Source organism: Rhinatrema bivittatum, chromosome 2 (assembly GCF_901001135.1).
Source record: "Rhinatrema bivittatum chromosome 2, aRhiBiv1.1, whole genome shotgun sequence".
NCBI lineage: Eukaryota > Metazoa > Chordata > Amphibia > Gymnophiona > Rhinatrematidae > Rhinatrema > Rhinatrema bivittatum.
In genome coordinates this window covers 209948348-209957569 of record NC_042616.1, presented here as the reverse complement: position 1 = coordinate 209957569, position 9222 = coordinate 209948348, and positions in this window count along the sequence as shown.

The window sequence follows — 9222 nt, the reverse complement described above, 5'->3', positions numbered from 1 at the left end:
TGGGTGTGATCTGGGAGGGGTGTGTGCAGGACATGGGCAGGGAGGGACTGCACCATGAAGTCAGCGTGCAAGTAGTTACGCACACAAGCGTGTGCCGGGATCCCCACTGCGTAACTTAACTTCTGCTATGGACAGCATGTAAGTCAAAAAACAAAAAAAGGTAGGTTAATCAGCAAGATTTTAAGGCTCAGAGCTAATACAGTAAAAGGGAGGCAAGTTAGCTAGGGGTTTTAGGAAGGCCTCGGAGGGAACTTCCCTACCCCCCCCCCCCCCCACCACCTTCCTCTTCCTCCCCGCCCTTTCCCCCCTACCTTTTCATTTGTTTTAAAACTCACTTCAGCCCTGAGCCCCGGCACAGCGGCAAATGGCCACTGTGCTGGGAGCCTCTGACCCCGCTCCTCCCCCACCCCTTTTTGCAAGCCCCGGGACTTATACGCGTCCTGGGACTTTACGTGCATCGCCGGGCCTTTTGAAAATCTGCCCCTATGTGTTTAACGAAAGAATAGCTTTTTTGTCCTGCAAGCGACAATGCTATCAAAAATGGATTACTGCAATTCCTTACTTCTAGGCCTCCCCTACACTACTATTAGACCCCTGCAAATGTTACAGAATGCTATGGCAAGAATCCTTACAAATACATGTAAAGCCAACCACATCACTCCTATTCTTAAGGAACTCCATTGGCTTCCCATCTCCTCCCGCATCAGATACAAAACCCTCACCATTATTCACAACTCCCTGCACAACCACAATCACTCCTGGCTTGAGGATGCTCTTCGATTCCGCTCCTCCAATAGTCCTATTAGAACCGCACTCTCAGGAACCCTCTACACCCCTTCCCTTAAATGTGCTCACCACACTTCCACCAGAGAAAGAGCCCTATCCATTGCAGGCCCCTCCCTCTGGAACACTATGCCACTTGAGCTCCGACTAGAACCATGCATTCGGAAATTCAAAACAGGGGTAAAGCATGGCTCTTTAAAATGGCCTACCCTGACTTGGATCCTACGTAGTCCCCCTGCTCCCTCTACTCCTTCAGAGAAAGAGCCCTTATCATTACCATACTTATAGCCTTCTCCTTTATTCCTTTAATTGTACTCTGGTTTGTCTCTCATATCTCTGCACCTCCTTATATACCCCTTTTATACCCCTTTATATATCCCCTTCCCCTGACTTTAAACCCGACCTTTCCCTATAGCAACCCTGCTAGACTATATATAGTTGCCTTTCTGAACGTATATTTTGTAATGTCATATATAGTGTCTTCTGTATGTACTAGTTAAAGATAATGTATATTATTGTATATAATACTTTTTGGAGTGTATAATTTATATATAGTGTATAATGTTATCCACAGTGTATAAGGTTATACACAGTCCCTTTTTGAGTGTACAGTTTACAACGAACCCTGCCTACCAACATTCAAGAAAAAACTTAAGACCTGGCTTTTCCGCCAAGCCTTCTCAGATACCCATGACACACAATAGTCGACAGAACTTCCTTTAGGAGCAATGGATTTCCATATTACCCCTAAGCCCAGAATAAGAGCCTCCTGACTGCTCTGTTTATACTAATAATTTCTCTGCTATCTCTAGCCTTTCCTTCCTTCCAGCAGTCTATGCCTCCAAGTTTAATTTCCCTGTTAAATGTAACTTTGCTTTTTCACGTTCAACCTTTTGTTTTGGTTACTGTTCTTGGTTCAGTTCCCCTAGTCGATGTGAACCGACCTGATATGGTCTCTACCATGAAGGTCGGTATAGAAAAGTGTTAAATAAATGTTAAATATGTTCTTTGGTTGTTTTTCCATCAGGTACTGTTCCTATTCTCCTCTTCTTCTTTTTCCCCCTCTTCTCTCGCCCCCTTCTCTCTTCTTAGCTGCTCCCCTCCCCCCACCCTGGTTTTTTGTTTTTTCCTCCTTCAGTTATATTGTAAACCGGCATGATGCACCCACGAATGTTGGTATATAAAAGCTAATAAATAAAATACATCTCATTCTTCTTTAAAATTCAAAATATTTTTTAAACAAAATGAGACTGGCTTGAGAAGATTTTTTTCCTGAAAATACAGACTAAAGGATAATCATAGCAAAAAAATTAGATTCTGCATATAACTAAAACCATTGTATTAATTGTAATTACTACTCCAGATTCAGTCTAATTAACTTTTAAAACAAGATTTACTGCTAAATCAAACATGTTTAAAATGTACTTCCCCAAAAAAAGTGAAAAGAAAAGAGATTTCCAGAAGTGGTTTATACATATGCAATGATTTATCTCTATGCTGATGTGAATTATACAGAAAGTACAAAAGGGAGAGCTGACAAAACTAAAAGTTTTATTCTAGCTCTTTGGCCAATACAGCCCAATTTAGCTTATGTTGTTTAGAGATCAGAATATATAAAAGAAATTTGATTGCTCAAGTAAAAGCTACTTGTTATGACTTGTAGGTTTGTGGGCCCTGGGCCGAGGTGAGAGATGGCACCGCCCACAGGGAGGAGCCGTCGGGAGGCGCGGTCTCGGTGGAGCCTCATCGTCGGGAGGCGCGGTCTCAGTGGAGCCTCATCGTCGGGAGGCGCGGTCTCGGTGGAGCCTCATCGTCGGGAGGCGCGGTCTCAGTGGAGCCTCATCGTCGGGAGGCGCGGTCTCAGTGGAGCCTCATCGTCGGGAGGCGCGGTCTCAGTGGACATCAGACACAGCTGTGGAACAGTCTTTATTATAAAAGTAGAAAAGGCACAGCCCGCGGAGCGGGGGGTTCAGGAGAAGGAGATAAGGTCTGAGAAGAGGTACACCTAGAGGGAATGCCTCAGACGTGAATATCCGGTAATGGTCCGCAAAGCAGAGCGGGATACACCGAAGAAGTCTCTCCGAAGTGATGATGCGGTAGTGGCCTGCAGCGCAGGGTACACCGATGGATTCCTCACTCAGAGATGATGTTGTAGTGGCCCAAGTACGGGTACACCGGCAAGGGACCTGTAGCGATGACGTGGCAATGACTTGCAGCGCAGGGTACACCGAGGTGACTCCTCACTAGTGCTGGCACGGTAGTGGCCCGAGGTATGGGGAACACCGGAGAGGATTTCACAATAAAGCTGGTTCAGTAGTAGTCCATGGAGTCAAGGTACTCACAGAGAGAGATAGAGAGATATCCCGGGGAACAGGAACAGACTGCAGTCCAAGGCAGAAGGCCCTCCGAGGAGCGGATAGCCAGAGACGAGGAAGGGCCCCCGAGGAGCGGGTACCCAGAGCATCTCATGCTGAAGTGCAGGAACTGGAACAGGAAGTCCGTACGAGAGAAGCGGATTCAGCAATGAGGGAACTCCTTGCTAACTCGTTGGTAGGCAGGACCAGGCAGTTTAAGTACAGCAGAGTGTAGACGTCATCCGGTGGGGACGCCCCCGAGGTTCCCGCCATGATGTGCCTAATACTGGCCCATGCGCACGCGCGCCTAAGGGATCCCATGAGTAAGTTGGCGGTCGGCAGCGCCCACGCTGTCCTGGGAACGCCAGGGAGGTTAGCGGTAGCTGGCGGAGGCCGCCACTTTCCCCAATGATGTCAGGGCTGCATAAAAAGAGGTGAGCATTAGTGGTCGCAGCCGTCTGTGACTGATAGGCGTAACACTACTATTTTAGATTACAATGAGAATAACAAATATGTAACTTGCTCAGGATTGTACTGTCAGACTCTTTGGCTCCATGAACAAGATAAAAGATAATTAGACTACGGGAAGGATTCTTAAAGCCTAAACATTGGTAGCTATGCAGATTATAATTATATCAAGGTTGAAGAATTAATTATAATTCATAGAAAATAGATATAATGATATATGATCCTTTCTCATCAATAACAAAATGTGCAGTACATAAGAAGAACATAAGAACATAAGAAATTGCCATGCTGGGTCAGGCCAAGAGTCCATCAAGCCCAGCATCCTGTTTCCAACAGAGGCCAAACCAGGCTACAAGAACCTGGCAATTACCCAAACACTAAGAAGAACCCATGCTACTGATGCAATTAATAGCAGTGGCTATTCCCTAAGTAAACTTGATTAATAGCCGTTAATGGCCTTCTCCAAGAACTTATGCAAAACGTTTTTGAACCCAGCTACACTAACTGCACTAACCACATCCTCTGGCAACAAATTCCAGAGCTTAATTGTGCGTTGAGTGAAAAAGAATTTTCTCCGATTAGTCTTAAATGTGCTACTTGCTAACTTCATGGAATGCCCCCTAGTCCTTCTATTATCCGAAAGTGTAAATAACCGATTCACTTCTACTCGTTCAAGACCCCTCATGATCTTAAAGACCTCTATCATATCCCCCTCAGCCGTCTCTTCTCCAAGCTGAACAGCCCTAATCTCTTCAGCCTTTCCTCATAGGGAAGCTGTTCCATCCCTTTATCATTTTGGTAGCCCTTCTCTGTACCTTCTCCATTGCAATTATATCTTTTTTGAGATGCGGCGACCAGAATTGTACACAGTATTCAAGGTGCGGTCTCACCATGGAGCGATACAGAGGCATTAGGACATTTTGGGGTAGATTTTAAAAGAAGAGTGTGTGGCCTACATGTGCGCATGCTACCTGGCGCGCACACATATACGCCCGATTTTATAACTTGCGCGCGCAGGCAAGTTATAATATCAGGGGTCAGCGTGCGCAAGGGGGTGCACAATTGTGCATCTTGTGCGCGCCGAGCTGCACTGCCTTCCCCTGTTCCCTCCCAGGCCGCTCCAAAATCGGAGCGACCTGAGAGGGAACTTCCCTTCCCTCTAGCCTGACCTTCCCACCTCTTCCCCTAACCTTCCCCCCCAGCCCTAATCTAACCCCCCAGACCTTTATTTTACCGTTTGAGCCTGCCGGCCGACTGCCGGCACGTGATCCCCAGGCACCGAGGCAAATATGGTCACTGTGCTGGGAGCCTGACACCGCCCCTGCCCCGCCCCCGCAGTAAAGCCCCAGGATTTACACGCGTCGCTGGGTCTTTTGATAATAGGCCTGGCACGCATAAATCCTCTGGATTTACGCGCGTAACCTTTTAAAAATCCGGCCCTTTCTGTTTTATTCACCATTCTCTTCCTAATAATTCCTAACATTCTGTTTGCTTTTTTGACTGCCGCAGCACACTGAGCTGACGATTTCAATATATGTTCCACTATGACGCCTAGATCTCTTTCCTGGATGGTAGCTCCTAATATGGAACCTAACATTGTGTAACTACAGCATGGGTTATTTTTCCCTATATGCATCACCTTGCACTTATCCACATTAAATTTCATCTGCTATTTCGATGCCCAATTTTCCAGACTCACAAGATCCTCCTGCAATTTATCACAATCTGCTTGTGATTTAACTACTCTGAATAATTTTGATTCATCTGCAAATTTGATTTCCTCACTCGTATTCCTTTCCAGATCATTTATAAATATATTGAAAAGCATGACTCCTAGTACAGACCCTTGAGGCACTCCACTCTTTACCTTTTTCCACTGAAAAAATTGTCCATTTAATCCTACTCTCGCCTCCTGTCCCATGACATTTTAGTTTTCTTTGAAGCCTCTCATGAGGAACTTTGTCAAACGCCTTCTGAAAATCCAAGTACACTACATCTACCGCTTCACCTTTATCCACATGTTTATTAACTCCTTCAAAAAAGTGAAGCAGATTTGTGAGGCGAGACTTGCCCTGGGTAAAGCCATGCTGACTTTGTTGCATTAAACCATGTCAGTTTAAGGCTTATAATAAAAACTCGTTGCTTCTCCTTTCTTAAGGGACTTACTAAACCGTGATAAACGATTAACTTAATGAAAAACAGCATTTATTGAACATAAAATGCAATTTGTTGCACAATAATTACATATCACGGTGATATCATGCAATATTTTGATTTTAAAAACACCCCTATTGAAATTAGCTGCTTTGCATGCATGAAATTTATTAATGCATACAAAGCAATTAAAACATAGGTAATCATATGCAAATAAAATAACATGGCTTGCCAAAAATAAAGAAAGCCGTGTTAACTACAATGCATGTCCCAAAGCTCATGCGGTAATAATTAAAGGGTCACATAGCACGTAAACCTCCTCCTCCCAATATGAAAAATCCCTCCCACACGCCCACCTGCCACCTGTCAAGGCGGCCCAAAGTAAAAAAAAAAAGTTAAAAAATTGCTCCATAGCGCAGTGACATTCCACCTCCCCCCCTTTCCAAAATAAAGCATCCGCCAAAGGCATCCAAACCCTCCCGCTGCCCTCCCCGCCACTGAACCACCCTCTTCCATAGAAGACTTATCTCATGTCTAATGGTCCTCCCCATCTTCCACAGAAGGGTTTCCTGGTGACTAGTGGTTCCCCACCCCACCCTAACCCACCCTCTAGACCCCCCATATCTTGAAAGAGTTCCCTAGTAATCTAGCAGTGACCTGGAGCACCCCCTAGCTCCGGGCCAGTTGACGTCATCTTTCAAAATGGCATCATCTGGCTTTTGCCTCATCACGTGATGGGGTAAAGGCTGGTCGACACCTTACTACCTTTGCCCCCCCCCCCCCCCCCCCCCCCCCCCCCCCCCCCCCCGTCAGGAAGCTACCTCCTACTCAAAGATTCAGTATGCAGTCTGGGCGTAGAACTAGGTCATAGTCTTGCAATGGAAACCCACATCTCAACAGGTGGTAAAGTCCTCCTTTGGGCTTCTTTGCCAGATTTATTAATTGTGCAATTACTTTGAGAAACACAACACTGATACTGTAATACATGAACTAATCACTAAGTGCATAGACTACTGTAACTACTTAGCAGCATCTCACAATACAATCTCAAATGCCTTCAACTATTACAGAGGACAGCTGCCAGACTTTTGGAAGGGGCCAAATCAATGGACGTGTCAGAGAGCATGAGTGGTCCATAGCTGGCTGGAGAACAGATTAAAGTCTGGACCAGTGATTCCCAACCTTTTTTGTGTTGTGGCACACCTGGCACAGGGTTCACTTCATCATGGCACACCATCAACATCATCATCTTCTCTTTTCCCTCTCCCTCTATGTCTGGCTTCATCACTTTCCCTCTCCCTCTACCCCTGATTTTGTCACTTTCCCTTTCCTTTCCCCCCACCCCTGGCAACATCACCTTCTCTTCCCGTCCCTCTTCCTTCCACCCCCCCTAGCACCATCATCACCTTAATCTTCCCTCTCCCCTAATATCATCACCATCTTCCCGACCCTCTCTTTCCACCCTTCTTGCATTATCACCTTCCCTTCCCTGGTGTCATTACCATCTTCCCTCTCCTCCTACACCTCTCCCTCCATCCCCTGGCATCATCACCACCTTCACCTCCCCTTGCATTATCACTTTCTCTTCCCTTCCCTCTCTTTCTACCCTTCTGGCATCAGCACCACCTTCCCTTCCCTTTTCTCTCCCCCTCCACACCCTGGTATCATCACCTTCTCCCTCCACCCCCCTAGTATTATCACCAACTTCCCTTCCCTCTTTCTCCACCCTTCTGGCATCATCACATTCTCTCCCCTGGCATCACTACCACTTTCCCTCCCTCCCCTGACATCATCATCTTCACCCTCCACCCCATAGCATCATCCCTCTCTATCTATCCTTTTGTCATCAACAGCACCTTCTACTCTTCCCTTTTCTCTCCTTCCATCCCCTGGTATTATCACCTTCTCCCTCCACCCCCTTGGAATCACCACTTTATTTTCCCTCTCTCCCTCCACCCCTCTAACACCATCATCATCTTAATCTTCCCTCTCCTCTGGCATCATCACCTTCTATCCTTCCCTCTACTCCTCCTGGTATATCATCACCTTCCTTATCCCTTTACCCAGCCCTCTAACACTTTTGATCTCACCTTCCCTCTTTCCCACCCTCTGGCATCATCACCTTCCCTTCCCTTGCTTCCCCCCCCCCCAACACTCTATGGAAAATTCATATTTACTCTCCCCCCACCCCAGCACATTGAACTGTTGCTTCTTCCTGTCCCTTCCCTCCCCAGAGCCAGCAGAAGCCTGAGCAGCACTTACCTGGTGCTGCTGCTTCCTCCTTTGCCAGCTTACCTCTGCAATAGTAACAGCACAAGGCCAGCCTGTAATACAAGAGAGCTGGTAGAGAGGGAAGCAGCAGCCAGATCGGCGGTGCTCTCTGACCCCCTCTGCTGACAGGAGGCCATTCTGCAGGCAGGAAGAAAAGAAACAAGACTGCGGGCAGCTCAACTTTTCAAATCTCTCAGCACACCTACAAGTCAGCCAGGGCACACCAGTTGGGAAACACTGGTCTGGACTCCATTTTTCTCTTGTATCATTTTATTCTATACACTCAAACAATACATAGAAGCAGCTTACCTTAGCAATACTTCTTACCAAACACATCCACCAAGCAGTATCCAATCAGAGCTGCTGTCTCCTCATCTTCCCCAGGATCTCTCTTCTGAGCCTACACTTTATTCCTGCTCAGAGGAGACACCCTGCACCCAGAATGCCCTGTGTTAAGGTGGACCAGGCCCAGACAGCTGGGATGGTCTATTAAGGTGTTCTGAGGGTTTTTACAGTGCATTTTGCCACAGGACAATATGTAACACCAATCTTGCATCAGTAACATTGGCTACCAATCAAAAGTTGAATTCAAAACTCTTTGTTTTGGCTTTAAGTGCATGAATAAACAGACCACTGATTATCTGTCCTTGCTTTTATTCTCCTACACTTCTACAAGGGAGCTGCTTTTGGTCAGATTTGCTGTAGAAGACTTTGTGCATTCACTTGCTGTGCCCCAAAAATATGGAACAGGATATTGCTATCCCTACACCTTGAGACCTCCTACCTCACTTTTCGAAAAAAATAAATAAATAAAGGTTTGGGCTATTCAGCTAAGCCTTCCCTTAGATTCCAAGGCAGATAAAGTTCCCTCCACTGTTGCCTGAATGCCAGAATTTTCTGATCTCGAGCCCACAACCTCCTCCCACCACTGGACTCCTTTATTTATTCTTACTACCTCTGGACAAAGTGCTTACCTTATTCCAGTATGCACGCATCTGTACTCTTGTAGCCATTTTCATGTTATTGCTATCCATTTCAACCATTGGACTCTAAGGTGAATTTTAAAAGCCCAACGTGTGCATTAATTAGGCGATATGCGAAAATGTCACGTTCGCATGCACCAAGCAGATTTTAAAAGCCGCCCTGATAAGCACATAAATGCTGCAGAGCACACATCTTTGGAATTTTACAA